The sequence below is a fragment of the Schistocerca americana genome, chromosome 8 (genome assembly GCF_021461395.2).
Source record: "Schistocerca americana isolate TAMUIC-IGC-003095 chromosome 8, iqSchAmer2.1, whole genome shotgun sequence".
NCBI classification, from domain to species: domain Eukaryota; kingdom Metazoa; phylum Arthropoda; class Insecta; order Orthoptera; family Acrididae; genus Schistocerca; species Schistocerca americana.
Window position 1 is genome coordinate 395,273,422 of NC_060126.1, and position 16,258 is coordinate 395,289,679.

The 16,258-nt window shown below is 37.8% G+C and overlaps 1 pseudogene; it reads right to left on the minus strand.

Annotated features, from left to right (window-relative positions):
- Positions 1 to 9,571: 9,571 nt before the first annotated feature.
- On the minus strand, positions 9,572 to 9,689 carry LOC124546068 (annotated as a pseudogene).
- Between the last annotated feature and the right edge of the window lie 6,569 nt (positions 9,690 to 16,258).

A 16,258-nucleotide genomic window follows, 5' to 3' on the forward strand; every position in this document is an offset into this window, starting at 1 on the left:
AAACACCCTTCAGGGTATTATTTGCTAGTTGTAATAGGAATTCTGGTGTTTTATCATTGACACCGAACTGCATTAATGTTGTTTATGTTTAGTGTTGTTAACAGTTCTGGTAGTGTATATAAGGACTGTAAGCTTCAGATGGTGTGTGATCACTGTGAATGACATGGAGATGTTGTTTACTAGTGTGAGACAGCATTATTAACAGCTGATAGAGTTTTAAAGGAGCCTCCATTTTCCCAGCTAGTCAGATCATGCAGTATCCAGATTTGTGGAACATGCAGATGTGACATGGCCCATTTTTGGACTGCATGGGAACATGGTGGCACGCATACTTACCATCAAGGTACTGGTCGACCGTGTCTGACCACCAAATGGGAGGATTGCTGTATTATGCACGTCACATTGCAAGCCCTTCACATCTGTATCTACCATCCAAGAACATGTAATAGACTCCATACAACATTCTGTGTGATCTCACACCAATGGTCGGAGACTAGCAGCTGCTGTAGTAGGAAATTATCATTCTATGCATAGTCTGCCATTAACACCACAATGCAAACAGCAGCATTGGGAGTGGAACCATGACCAGGAAGTATGGCTACTGATGAATAGTGTCACATAGTGTTATGCAATGCATTGTGATTCTCCGCTACACCAGATGACAATCATAAGTGCATACGGGGGCAAGCTTCCAATGTTTTGGGGAGGCACAGCAGTGCTACTTCTGGTGTCATTGAGTGGAGAGCCATCAGATATGACTTCAGGTCATGGCTGGTAGTGATTGAGGGAACTCAGATGGTGCAAGGTACATCACGGACATTGTATCCCCTCATGTGTTACCTCTTGTGTGACAGTATCATGGTGCTATTTCTCAACAGGACAATTCTTGTCCACACATGGCATGTGTCTCTATGAACTGTCTGCTTGATGCTGGGGTACTTCTGTGGCCAGCAAGATTCACACATCTGTCCCCAATAGAACATGTATGGAATCAGCTCAGATATCAACTCAATCCCAGTTCAAGTGTCCAGGATACCAAAGGGAAGTTGCAACAATTTTGGAACCAGCTTGCCTTGGGGGGGGGGGGGGGGGGGGGATACAACAACTTCATGACACCCTTAATAACTGAATCAATGCACACATCTAGGCCAGAGTGTATGCAACATCATGCTGCCAAGCTCTTTATAAATTTGATTCCATTTTTTTAAAAATCACTCAAATAACATCATATACCTCTCAAACCATAAAATTTCATTTCATTTCCTCCTCCTCTTCTATGGTCTTCACTTTTTTTGCCAGGATGCGTATATTAAAAACAGAATTGTGCCAGGCACTCTTACACCTAATACATGTAGCTTGTTTAGCAGTATTTTATGGCCACCACTGCTGGACAAATCTAGAAATGCCTGTAATATAAACATCCTTGTCAAGAGTATCAGGTCCCACTTCTGTGAACTCTGTTACTCTCTAATGGCTGACATTGTACTTCTGCTTCATAAACCAAACTGTGCTTCATGAAAACGTTTGTGTTTATTCATGTAACTCATTAGTTTATCTTTCCTGGTTGATTCAATTATTTTTGAGAACATTAACAGTACTAAATTGGTCTTTAGTTTTCTAAACTCTCTCCATAACATTTTTGTAGTAAGTACCTACATAACTCATGTGCTTTATTATGTACTCTGAAAAAATACTTGAACTAAAAGACTAATTTATTTTGTTTGTTAATGGGGTTTGTATGCTGTCTATGCATACCTTCAAAAGGGAGACTGGAATCTTATCTGTGCCTGCTGACCTCTTATTTTTTTTAAATTTCTGTATTGTCCTCTTGACTTCATACTTGTATGTGGGAAACACAAGTTGCTGTGTAATTCCTGACTTCTAAGTAAAAGCTTTACTCCAGCAGAACCCTTTTTAATGTACATATGAAAGTTCTTGGCATTTCCATTGCATTAACTTCTCTTGGTAACTTAAGGAAGATCAAGATCCCAATTTGCAGTACTGTCATTTGATAATTATAAGTTCTGCATTCAGTTTCATGTAGGTCTGCTTGATGCCTGGTTTCATAATTACCAGCATGTAAGTGGCCATCAAATATTAATGAGCTGCCTTTATTTAACAAGTATCTTTGTAATATTACAGACATACGAAGGTGCTTAAATCATAATGCTAATCTCCTAAAATGCTGTCTCCTAGTGTTATTTTTCCTTAGATGACATGTTAAATTAACTTCCATTTTTGCATTCTGTTGGTAGTTGAGATGCAGGGTAAGATTCTTCAAAAGATGATTCCATACTGCAATACAGAGTGGGAGCAAGAATAACACACTTGTAGTAAAATTCAGTTGCTAGTTAATGTGCCAATGCCCTTGGAAAATAAAACAGTTGATGGCTGATTTGAGTCATTGTTAACATGAATATTCCATTAAAGCACATGGTTGTTAACAGATACACTCTAAAACAAAAAGAACAGTACACCAAAAAGAAATTATCCGAACATGATAGAAACCGGTATATAAGATGTACATGTACAGACAAATGACTAGAATTTCAAAAAAATTGAGAGATTTATTCAAGAGAAAGAGTTTCAAGTCAATAGTGCATTGATCTACCTGTGGTCTTTTGCAATCAGTTATTTGGCTTGGCATTGATTGACAGGGTTGCCGGATGTCCACCTGAGGTATATTGTGCCAAATTCTGTCCAACTGGTGCATTAGATTTTGAAAATCCCAAGACAGTTGGAGGATCCTGCCCATAATGCTCCAAATGTTCTTAGTTGGGGAGAGAGCCAGTGATCTTGTTGGCCAAGGGTTTGGCAAGCACAAAGACAAGCAGCAAAAACTCACTACATGTGTGTGTGTGGGGGGTGGGGGTGATGGGTGATGGTGGTGGTGGCAGTGGGAATAGTGGCACCTGATTTCAAATTGTGACCTTTAGAGTCCATGCTATCATTTTCAGCTGCAGACCTTATCCTCTTCTAGGCTCAGTGCAGGGTTCCATGCCTGATTCAGTTGTTGGTCACTATCTTTGTTGAATAAAAAATTTTATACTGTGATTTCAATGGCCCCGTTAATCATGCAATCCTAGGAAGAGGAAGGTTGCCTAAGTATCGTAGTGTTGTTGTAATCCACAGTATGATAAGTTTCTACACTATGGTTGGTTATGACTGATTTGGTGGTCTGGCGTAATTCAGTGAGGTGTCTGCATTCACAGCACCTTCCTTCTACCATGTGTACAGTTTCCTCAATACATGCTTTGCCACACTGCCAGGGGATTTGGTGAACCCCTGGTTTCTGATGGGTTAGATCATCCTTTACTAAAATTAGTAGTGTCAATGTCTTAGAGTGTGGGTGAAATACACATTGTGTGACTCCAACACTGCCAACTTTTCTTGGGTTTAGACTGGTCTTACCTATACAACAGCAGGAAGAAAAGCAGGAGCACAAATTACTAACATGCATTCTGCTTGTCAGCAGAGTTTTGAAGTGACATGATGTTAACTGTGTTTTTCAACCACCCCTCTAAGACCTTCACACTACAAGGTTCAACAAAGGATGAGATATGCTTAAGCAAACCAGGGGTCTAACAAAGCAAGTGCAGCAAAGCATATAATTAAGGGAAACTGTATATGTGGTAAAAGAGAGGTGTCATGAACATAGATGTCACACTGAATTAAGCCAGACCACAAAATCAGTTGCAGCCAACCATAGCGTAAAAACTAGCTGTACTGTGGATTACACCAACACCAAGATACTTAGGCAACCTTCTCCTTCTGCAATTGCATGATCAAAGGTGCCATTGAAATTAGTGTCCAAAATGGTCTAATTAACAAAAATACTGACGTACAAAGGAGTTAGGCTTGGAACACTTCACTGTGAATAGAAAAAGAAAAGTGCTCCATACAGTGAAGTACACAGCCGACAGCGATAGCATGGGCTTTGTAGGCCACAGCATGGAGTCAGATGCCGCTACCCCCACCAGTGCCATTACCCACTATGGGGGCCACTCACACAGTCACAGGAGTGGAGTGATGGAGGAGATAATAGTAATTCTACAACCAGAGTAAACTGGTTTACAGCAAAATGTCTTTTAGACAACAGAAGAAGCAGAAAGATAGTTTATCGTCAGTTTTACAGCTGCAAATGAAAAGAAAACAATATCGATGAGCTTTAGAAAAAAAGGACACTATTAATGTACATTAGAATGAAGAAGCTCTGGCATTGAGAAAATTTCTTGCACAACCTTTCTAGCATTATGGTTGGACAGTCATTGAAGGAGATGACTGTGCTGACCTAGAGAGAGAGGAGGGAAAAAAAGCAGGTAGAGCATTAGACTTTGACCTTGGAGATTCAGGGATCAGTTCTAGACAGGGGCAGAGATTTTTACTCATTTCTGTCCTCCAGCATGGTGCCAGTTCCACTCTGCCTACAGGCATCTTTGCAGATGAGATATTAATCTCGGGTGCTGGCTCCTGTGTCAGAGAATGGGCAGTCCCATCTGATTTCCTTGGGCAGTTTCTGAATTTCCTGTGGACAGAGCAGTCTGGGAGACTTTCCATGCTCAAACATGGACACCAGCATTTTGATCACTATGTGAGGTTGCTGACATTGTGATCTTACCAGCAGATAAAGGTAACACAGCTGTCATTCTCTCTGGACTAATATACTAAGCAAGATAAACCAACTATTGGAAGACTCTGCATTTCACATATCAGGTATGATCAAAAAAGTAATGAGAATTTTTTAATTTTGGAGGTTTCATACATCCAGTTTCCAGAAATATTTTTTTACCTTGTTGGTACACATGTTCCTGAGGTATATTTGCATTTTCAGCTGTTTATTGTTGACAGTCAGGAAGGTTACACATGTTTTTGAGTGCTCAGTGAATTTTTAATTTCAAGAAAGCTGGATCAAAGAAATTGCATTGAATTTTGCTTGAAAAATTCAATAAAGTGCAGTGCCACATGTGAAATGTCTACTATGAGTAAGACAAGAGTTTACAAGTGACGAAGAAACTGAAGACGACAACCACCACATTAGTTACTGACGACAGTGTGGAAAACGTAAAGAAAAGGGTTCTGGAAAATCACCAAATCGCCATGAGAGAAGTTGCTGATGATGTCAGCATATCTATTGTCTCATGCCAAGTAGTTGTTTCGGATTTTTGGACTGAAACAAATAAAAGCAATGTGTGTTCCGAAATTGTTGAATTTTGACCATAAAAGATGTCATATAGACATCACTCAGGAATTGCTAAATGAAGTCAAGAATGATCTAAAATTTCTACAGAAGATTGTAACAGGTGACAAAACAGGGGTATACAGATATGACATAGAAACCAAGGCCAAATCATCCCAATGGAAACTGCCTAAAGAACCAAGACACAAAAAAAAAAAAATTTGAGAAGTTCGATCACATTTTAAGGTTCTTGTCATTTTTTTCTTCAATTACAGTGGGATCAGTGTGATAGTGCATCATGAGGTCCTGCCTTATGGTCGTACAGTCAATAAAGAATACTACATGGAAGTTATGTGCCATTTGGAGGGAAAAAAAAGCAACAACAACGAAGCAGCATGGTCTGTAGCAAAACTACTCATGGAAATAGCATTACAATAATGCTCCCACTCACATCTCACAGCTTATTCATGAGTTTTTGGCAAAAAAGTAAAACTGTTACATTGCCTCAGCCAATATATTCACTCGACAGGACCCCCTGTGACTGAATAGAACCATGAAAGAGCCTCATTTTTGCCACCACTGGTGAGATAGAAACAGAATTACTGAAGGAGCTGAACACCATAACGAAAAGTGAGTTCCGTACATGCTTCCAAGATTGAAGAAGCACTGGCCCAAGTGTATTATATCTGAGGGGGATTAAACTGAAGAGGACAAAGTTAATGTTGATGAATAAATAGAGATCCTGTAAGAAAAATAAAAATTCATATTATCTTTTGATCACACGTAATATCAAATAAAGATCTACATGGCCAAGAAACAGCTTAGAACTTAAGAGTTTCTCAAGAACAGCATGATCTCCAACATTGTGGACAAGATACAATATATACAAGCACCATTTCCTTCCATGCCACACAGATTTCCTACAGTTCGTAAGGATGGAATGCCACTTCGACCAATAGTGAGTAATAGTGGAGAGCAAACATACAGTCTGACAAAACATATGACAGCACATTTGAGCCCATTAGTTGGGAAATATGAGCACTACATTGGCAATTCAGATGACTTCATTCATTGGCTGAAGAACTTGCAATCTGCAGCATTAGATATACTCATGAATTTAGAAGTGATCTCACTTTCTACAACATCTAATTTCTTTTGATTCTAACACCAAGTTTACAAAGGAGATGCAGAAAACAATGAATTACCATTCCTAAATGTATTAGTGCAGAGAAAGAGTATAGCTCCTTGGGGCGTGCTTACAGGCCACCAGCTGTCGCCATCCTTCACAGTGAAGTGACATGCTTAGGATGTTGGTTCACAGAGCACAAGTCATATTGGATTCAGAAAGCTTACCTGATGAGCTGTGACATCTCCTTACTGTATTCCTGCAAAATGGATATTGTGAATGGGAGACTCACCATGGCATAAAATCAGGGCATGTTAGTATGAGGAATGAGAAGAAAGTGAAGAACAAAGAGTAATGGTCATCTTACCATATGCAATGGTGCTTCTTTGAAGATAGGAAGGTTACTGAAGAAACACAAAGTTAAATGTGTCTTCTATGTGCCAACAAAGCTCAGAGGTCTTGTGGGTTCAGGGAAGAACTGTCCTAGTTTGATAAGAGCTGGTTTTTCTAAGATTCCTTGTGACTGTGGGAAGTCATACATTTCTCAAACTTGTCACAATGTGAAAGATAGGTGGAACAGTGATGACATACACATCTGAAACATCCAGGAAAATCTGCAGTGGCTGAGGATTGTATAAGTATGGGACACAATATGGACTATAAATATACCAAAATTATCTCATCACTGCCCTAGTACTGGGACACTGTAATTAAAGAAATGACAGAAATTCGCACCTTGACAAATCTTGTGAACAAAGACACAGGGTTTCAACTTAGAACAGCATGGCATCAAACACTAGTAATATCAATATTGGTCATAGAAAGGGTGATGCTTCAGTGGCAACATAAATATTCAGATGACAATGGTGAAATTCTTCAGGTGGCAGTGCAGAAGTGTATTTTGGCAGGCAGCTTCTGAAAGAGGGTGTTGGGATGGCCAATGACAACATACAATGTGAGCAACAGCTTTTGCACCTGTGCTGAAGCTCTTGGTTCATCATCTGACAGCTGGTGCAGCTGCACTTTCCAGTACCAATCAGGAAAACTTTGCTGTTGGCCACTGAATTAGGCACCTTCTGCCAGTGAATTTCCTATGTAGACTGATATAAATAGAAAACTTCAGTCATAGATCAGCAATGTGTTGTCACACCTGAAGATGTTGATCTGTTGCAATGATGAAATGCTGTGGGGATATCACAAGGTATTACGTCTTGCCCGAAAACTATTTCTACAACTAGTCCATTGTGAAAGACTCAAATAACACAAGTTAACATTTATTGTTATAAAGCAGAGGACATGATTAACTTGCATAAGATATTAATTAAATACTGGACAAGCAGTGCAGATGATAAATGCAAAATGCAAAACAAGAAGAAAACAATTGTTGTTTTTTGACTCACAGAAGAAAAGCATCTGAACATAATGCGCATTCTTTCCCTAATAATGACACAGTAGTCTTCTTCTGCACTGACAATCAGTTTTGAATCTGAAGTTGCTAAGGTGACTGTTTGCAACAAGCAGAAAATTCTGGTGTGAGTTCTGGCACAGCACAAATTTTCATGTGGCACCAGTAGGTGACATCTTCATTCCTAATGCAGATAATATTAGAAAGATTCCACAATGGAGTATAAATTGCGTAAATTTAGTACAGCTGCAAGATCATCACCAGTATCTGTTTCTTCAGACATTATTAAAAATAGTATACTAGTCTCACAGGTGAAATGACGATCGTAATACTAACTCTGAATATGTTTCTCTCCTCGAAACCCTGTGGTGGGAATCCAAGTAAAGTAGTGCATGATGTGGTTGTAGACAGTATGACATATGGAAGTTTGGGATGGTCCTCAGATAAGCAAAGTGGTTAAGGCAACTGCTTACAACAGCTGGGAAATCTGTGTTTGAGTCTCACTCCAACTGGAATTTTCATGTGTTACATATAAGTAACATCTTCATACATAGTGCAGATAAGGTTGAAATATTCCACAGTGGTGAATAAAATTTTGTACAGAATTTCTATACACAGTGAGGTGTTTCGAGAGATTACTTGAAATGTTATATGTTTCTTGGTCCAAGGTATATGCTGTGTTGTTATGGGTGAGGTATATGAATTATGTTCTGAGCTCTTTTCTGCTTGGGGGTATACTACTGAGATTTGTGGTATTTATCGTTTTATGAAGATATTTATGATACTCTGCAGTTCATGGTATTGTGAAGTAATTCGTGATATTCTGCAATGTATATGGTGATGATGATGATGATGATGATAGTGAAGATGAAGTTTAGTTAACGAGCTAGGGCCTTATGGTTGCTGTGTTTTCTAATTTGATTTGCTCTCATTTGTGATGGTATGATGTATATGCTTCTGGAAATGACTAAAGTGAGTTTATGCTATAAGTTGAAGTATAATTTTGGTCATGATTATGCTGATTAATTCTAAGCAATGCTTGCAATGGGTCTGACATATTTATAATATGCAAATTTCAGTTGATAGCTTTATTGTAACGGCATAGTTTTGAAAAGAGGAGGTTACTGAAATTATTTATGAGAAATACTAAATATAAAGTTGTTGCTGACTATAAATATTTAACACCTGCTGAGTAAACTATGAACCTATCTGACATATAAAATGCATAGCTAAACATAAATAAAAAGTGAGGGACTATACAACACTTAATATATATATATATATATATATATATATATATATATATATATATATATATATATATATATATATATATATATATATATATATATGGGGGATTGTTCTTGCTTTAAGATATAAAATAATTTCATGGTTACAATAAATTTAACAAAGGCTGAGTCAACCTGGCTGATAAAGTTTGCGCTGTATATTATACTATGGGGTTACATAAAGTAGAAAGTAAGAATATTTTGTACTTTTTTCTGTATTGTTCTGTACATTAGAGTTATTTTGTATGAGCTGGTGGGTTAAGTCAATTTCTCTTTAAGTACAAGCTTATTAAAGTCTCACTGCACGTGTCTGCACTTCTTTTTTAGTTAAAATTTTAAATTATGGTAAACTGGTGGTTCAGAATTATATTAAGCACTTCGTCTTCAGGCCACAAGTGGCCCATCGGGACCATCCGACCGCCGTATCATCCTCAGCTGAGGATGCGGATAGGAGGGGCGTGTGGTCAGCACACCGCTCTCCCGGTCGTTACTATGGTTTTCTTTGACCGGAGCCGCTACTATTCGGTCGAGTAGCTCCTCAATTGGCATCACGAGGCTGAGTGCACCCCGACAAATGGCAACAGCACATGGCGGCCCGGATGGTCACCCATCCAAATGCCGGCCACGCCCGACAGCGCTTAACTTCGGTGATCTGACGGGAACTGGTGTATCCACTGCGGCAAGGCCATTGCCTCAGAATTATATTACTAACATGAAAACTAATTTGATTGTCGTATGGTAACAGTACAGCAATCTGTCACTTATTGTTCAGAACTAAGTATTATCCTTAATACACAAATGTCTTTTGTTATTTTTTAATAATGCTTCATCCATTCTATTTGTCAGTAAATGTGAAGAAAAATATTGGATACTGGTTGAAATTGAAAGCAAAAGGAAACAACATTTAATACATTTTCACAAAAAAAGATATACTTCTTCTATACGTCAAAGAACAACGAGTTTAAAAAATTGTGGTGTGACCCATCATGAGTCAAAATAGGCAGGGAAATTACTACTCTGTTGCGATTATGCTATCTGGTGCATAGTGCCTACTCCAGCTGGGTGATTTAATTTTTCCTTCCCTGAGTCACTTGATTCTTTGACTATCCTGTCCATAGATTGTAAGAAATTAATGTGATTTTTTTGTACTAAGATTTTTTTAAATCGAATGTGATGTGAAATGTTGTCTTTAAAAACTGAATATCTCTGATCATCTTGCTAGCAAGCATCAGATGTGTTTCATCATCTCTTGGCTTGAAATTATATCTCCTACTGTTTTCTTTGAAAATTTGCTTGTCAGGGCCGTAGTAAAATCAACATCATTGTAGTGACAATTTCGCTGAGTGCTGTCAGCTAAGGTTGACATCAGATCATGTGCTCATGTGAGTTATCAAAGAGGTCACCACCACAGGCACTGGTTGTTTTTTTTCCCTCTGTGATGATACAGCATTTTGATGATAGATAAATTTTCTAGTCATTAGTGATTTTTTTTATTCATGTTTCTCTATTGCTACAGTTTTTGCATTGTTATTCACATATATGCTACCTGTCATTTATTTATTTATTTTATTTATTTATTTATTCTCCATGGACAAACACAAGGATCTGTTTTGGATAGTTTACATATTGATCATTTCCCCTTATAACATTGTGGGAAACAATTATATACAATAGGTCTAACAGATAAAAAATTATGTTGCTATTTTTTTGTACATGTAAATATTATTTATACAAATTAAAGTAGTCTACTCCTCTGAGAGGAATTCCTTAATTCTATAAAAACACTTATTGCTGAGGAACTCCTTCAAGGCAATTTCAAGGCAGCTTCCACTTAAGCTTTTTAATTTTTTTGGAAGTTTGTCATAAAATTTGATCCCCATGTAATAGGGGCTCTTGTCTGCAATTTTTGTATTATTTCTTTCTAGGTGATAATCATCGTCCCTCCTAGTATTGTACATGTGCACTTCTCTATTTAGATGATTGTATTTTAGCATCAGATGAACAGTTTTATAAATATGTAGTGATGGGAGTGTTAGTAGTTTCTTAATTTTAAATATTGCTTTGCAAGACTCATTATATCTAAGCTTACACATGATCCTAACTGCCTTTTTTGAAAGATGAATACCCTATATTTACATGCTTGGCAGCAGCACATCCCCATACTTCAATTCCATATGTGAGGTATAGATACACTAAAGCATAGTAGATTATTCTCATTTGATCATATTTAAGAAATTGTGACATTGTCCACATTGCATAAATTGATTTGCTAAGTTTTTGGCATTAGAAATCGATATGATGCTCCCAAGAGAGATGCTGATCTGCTGATCTAACATTACACCAAGGAAGGAAGTTTTATCTTTCAATTCTATTCCTGAACCATCATCAGACACAACACTCCATTGCATTTCATCTTGTTTGTGGTGTATTTGAAATTCCATTAGATTTGTTTTATTGATGTTTAAGCTTAAGATATCAGAACAATTTTGGGCCAAATCATTCTCGTTGGTTCCCCAGTTAACAACGGTTGTGTCATCGACATAGTTAAGTATCTTGCTGTTGTGTTCTGTGGGCAGATCATTAACATATAGTATGAACAATAAAGAACCCAGAACTGACCCTTGGGACACACCATACTTTACTATAGCTGGACTGGAGCTGTACTTCTTAATAACATTGCCCACTTTGTGTGTTACTTGTGTGACCTGATATCTGTCTTGTAGGCATGACTGTATGAGACTTTGGCTATTCCTCTAATACCATAAGTTTCCAGTTTCTCAAGTAGCAGCTCATGAGATACTGTGTCGAATGCACGCTATAAATCTAGGAACAAACATGCCACCCTTTCTTTTTCATCTAATTTCATAAGTATCACACGTACTACATCACATATGGCAGATGATGTTGAATAACCTTTCCTAAAACCGTGTTGGGTTTCTCGTAGCACTTTTTCTTTGACAAGAAAGTTTTCTAACCATATTGAAATAATCTTTTCTAATACTTTGCTTAGGATTGGAATTAAGCTAATGGGTTGGTAGTTTTCGACTTTGTTGATACTACCTTTTTTGTGCGATGGCTGTACTATTGTATATTTTAATTCAGATGGAAACACACCTTTATTCAAACTTTCATTGAAGAGGTGGACCAGAACAGGTATGAGCGAATGTTTGCATCATTTTAATATACTGGAGGAGATTTCATGCCATCCCGTAGAGAATTTGTTTTGCATTTTATTTATTATTCCCCCTACTTCAGTTGTATCTGTTTCATACATAAACACTGATTTTTGTACCTGGTAAGGAGTTCTGTAGCCATCAGTGTCAGAGGTCACACACGTTACCTGAATTTATAAAGTGGGTATTAAAAACATTGCTGATCATATATGGATCTGAAAATTTACATTATCAGTTGTTAGTTGGATACTGTTGATACTAGGCTTTGGTTTTCTGCTGAGTCTCTCATTTATTTATTTTATTATTTTTTTATTTATTTTATTATCCATCTTTAGGCATTAAAAATGCAATTGATGTCATCATTTGTGTACATATACAGTTTACATAACTAACAGAAATGGTGTAATATATTGTAGATCATTATTGTCTAATAAGATACAAAAATTTGTCCTTGATGCTGTACAAGGTATTTGCATTATATTTACATGTATAAGTTTAATCTAAGCGAAACTATATTAGTACCGGTACTTAAGATCATCTTTAGTGCACATTATAAACTATTCTATTGTATAAAAAGCTTTTTCTCTAAGCCATTTCTTTGTGACACTTTTAAACTCATTCAGTGACACATTATGTGCCTCTATTGGCAACATGTTAAATAGTTTTACTCCCATGTACCTGTAACTATCTTGAGTTTTCTTTAGTCTAACAACTGGGATGTCAGTTTGCTGTTTTATACATGTGTCATGGTGATGGATAGATTGTTGTAGTTTGTGACTGTGTTGGTTTTCTTTTGTGTGTATCAGACAACTTAATATAAAGAGAGCTGCAACTGTTAGTATTTTTAGATTTTTGAAATATGGTCTACAAGACTCATTATTTCTGACTCCATGGATGCATCTGACTGCCTTCTTTTGCCAAATGAAAACTTTTTTTGCTCCGGGTGAGTTTCCCCACAACAAAGTGGCATATGTTAAATGGGTGTGGAAAAAGGCATAGTATGCATTGAGTAATAACAGTTCCATACTGATTTGCTTATGTTATGCGAGGTAGCAATTTTTTGCTGTATAGTTTCCTTTGCATATACATTCAGTGCTTGTTTATAGGCTTTTTGACATTTTGGTAGTTGCCTCTAGTTGATATGTCCTGGAACTCTTTATATATTTTCCAAGTAATAAACATTTTCTTCTTCAGCTGTTTTACTTCTGAAGGAAGTCTTATACAGTTTTGAGTATATTTCCTTTTGAAAGTAACTGGACATGTTACATTGAAATGGGCAAAGAAAGTGTTATAGAAGTTATTCCATTTGTCTGCAACATTTTCTGCTCAATATATGTCATTCCACGTCTCAGGCTGCAGTGCGGACCCCAACTTCTCTAAACATTTTTCATTTGTGCATCTTATTTCAATCGTCTCATATATACTTTGTGAATCATACATATTCAGTATTTCCATTGTCTGGCAAAGATGATCAGAGAGGTGAAGGTTTATTATGTCAGCTCTGCAGTTATCTAAGTTGGTGTAAAAGTGATCTATACAGCTAGATATCTGGTTGGCCCATTAACCCTGTCTGACAAATTATAGCTACACAGAATATCATTTACTTTTTCATAATCTTTAGTATACTTTAAGGAATCTATATTAAAATCACCAGTTATAACAATACCTATGTTCTTATACTTATTACATACAATTTCTATCATTTTTTTCCATGTTTTGTAAGGATTTGTCCACAATACTACTAGGAGACGTGTACAGACCTACAACAATCAGGGGCACTTTGTTTACCAACAGCTTTATTGCTGAAATTTCAGATGTCATTTCCACACTAAGTTCTGTGAGAAAATCCAGTTTTGGGACATGCAGATGGTCTGTACAATATGTGGCAATTCCTCCAATTTTATGTTATGTTCGGCAGAAATTACTACTCAGAGTATAGTTGTCAAATTCGGTCACTGTAATTAAAGTATTAGACAATCCATGTTCTGTAAGAATAACTACATCTGCATTTTCCTCACTAAGTGCTTGCTGTAACTGTAAGCACTTTTTGCTTAGGTACTGAATATTTTGATGTAACACTTTAACACCTGTTTTGTTTTTTGTTTCTTCAGGACATTCCTCCCAAAAAAAACTGCCTTTTTACAACTTTGTGATGTCTTAGATGCAGAAATGTGGACATTTTCTGTTTAAATAGCTTACTACCCCCATCAGAACATATTAGTTTCCCTCATTTATGATTTTGCAAACATCCATATACATTTTACTTAAAGCTGCAGAGCCTAGTCTGTTCAAATGAAAACCATCTCTCCATAGACATTAATTAATAATGTTCCTCAATTAAGTGATACATTGGGAATTCTAATTATGTATGATTTGGCTAAAGTAAACACACAATTGTATGTTTTAAGAGCTAACAACTAGAGGCTCTGACATTGGCGACCCTGACGTGATTTAACCTGCACTACACCAAAAGAGTAACTCAATGTATATGTGAATCAAGATCTGGGAAGTATGACAAAAATCCCAGATGTGACAGTACCGTTAGGTTGCAGACTTACTGTGCATTTACTGCCCTTCTGGTCAAATAACCCAGTGCTGTGGTTTGTGCAAGTGAAAGCAAGTTTCCATTATGCTGGAATTACTATGGACTATACCAAGTTCACAACAGCTGGAAGCTAGTTAGATCATCAAATGCAACCAAGATTGAAGATGTAATAACAGCAACACCTACAGTGAACTCCTATTAGAAGTTAAAATCAGAATTGATACTTAGAGTCTTTGCATGTCAAGAAGAACAGATCAGGCAGGTTTTAATGCAGGAAGATATTGGGATTTGAAAGCCTTCTCAGTATCTCTGGCACTTGAGAAGCAAGACACACTGGCGCAGTATCTGACAACGTGCTACATGTGTTGTGGAGCAGTCAGCTGCCACTGCAAGTGGAGGTTATAACAGCATCACAGATTGAGATTCCCTTGGATGCAGTGACCAGCTTAGTTTACAAGATCATGGATGCCTATTCCAGTAAGTACAGTGACAGGATTGTGCAGCAGGATATCACCAACAATGATAACATATGCAGACTACAACAATCTTGCAGCCAAGGTTGCTGTGGTCACCAAACAGATTAGTGAGTTGTTATCTTGGCATGTTCGTAGTAGTGATGGAAATTGATACTGCAACAGGTCAAGTAGTCATTCTTCTGCAACCTCTTCGTCGTCTGGGACAGATAAACACTCCATCTATTGGTGCCATCACAAATTTGGTGATGTGGTGCGCAAACGCACCACACCTTGTGTCTTCCCAAATGCTAGCACCAATCAGACATAGGCACATCATCCGATTGCTGAGCACAGTGACAGCACCTGTTTATAGGGGACAGAAAGTCAGGCTGGGAGTATTTAGTAGACACAGGGTCTACATCTACATCTACATCTACATCTACATTGATACTCCGCAAGCCACCCAACGGTGTGTGGCGGAGGGCACTTTACGTGCCACTGTCATTACCTCCCTTTCCTGTTCCAGTCGCGTATGGTTCGCGGGAAGAACGACTGTCTGAAAGCCTCCGTGCGCGCTCTAATCTCTCTAATTTTACATTCGTGATCTCCTCGGGAAGTATAAGTAGGGGGAAGCAATATATTCGATACCTCATCCAGAAACGCACCCTCTCGAAACCTGGCGAGCAAGCTACACCGCGATGCAGAGCGCCTCTCTTGCAGAGTCTGCCACTTGAGTTTATTAAACATCTCCGTAACGCTATCACGGTTACCAAATAACCCAGTGACGAAACGCGCTGCTATTCTTTGGATCTTCTCTATCTCCTCCGTCAACCCGACCTGGTACGGATCCCACACTGATGAGCAATACTCAAGTATAGGTCGAACGAGTGTTTTGTAAGCCACCTCCTTTGTTGATGGACTACATTTTCTAAGCACTCTCCCAATGAATCTCAACCTGGTACCCGCCTTACCAACAATTAGTTTTATATGATCATTCCACTTCAAATCGTTCCGTACGCATACTCCCAGATATTTTACAGAAGTAACTGCTACCAGTGTTTGTTCCGCTATCATATAATCATACAATAA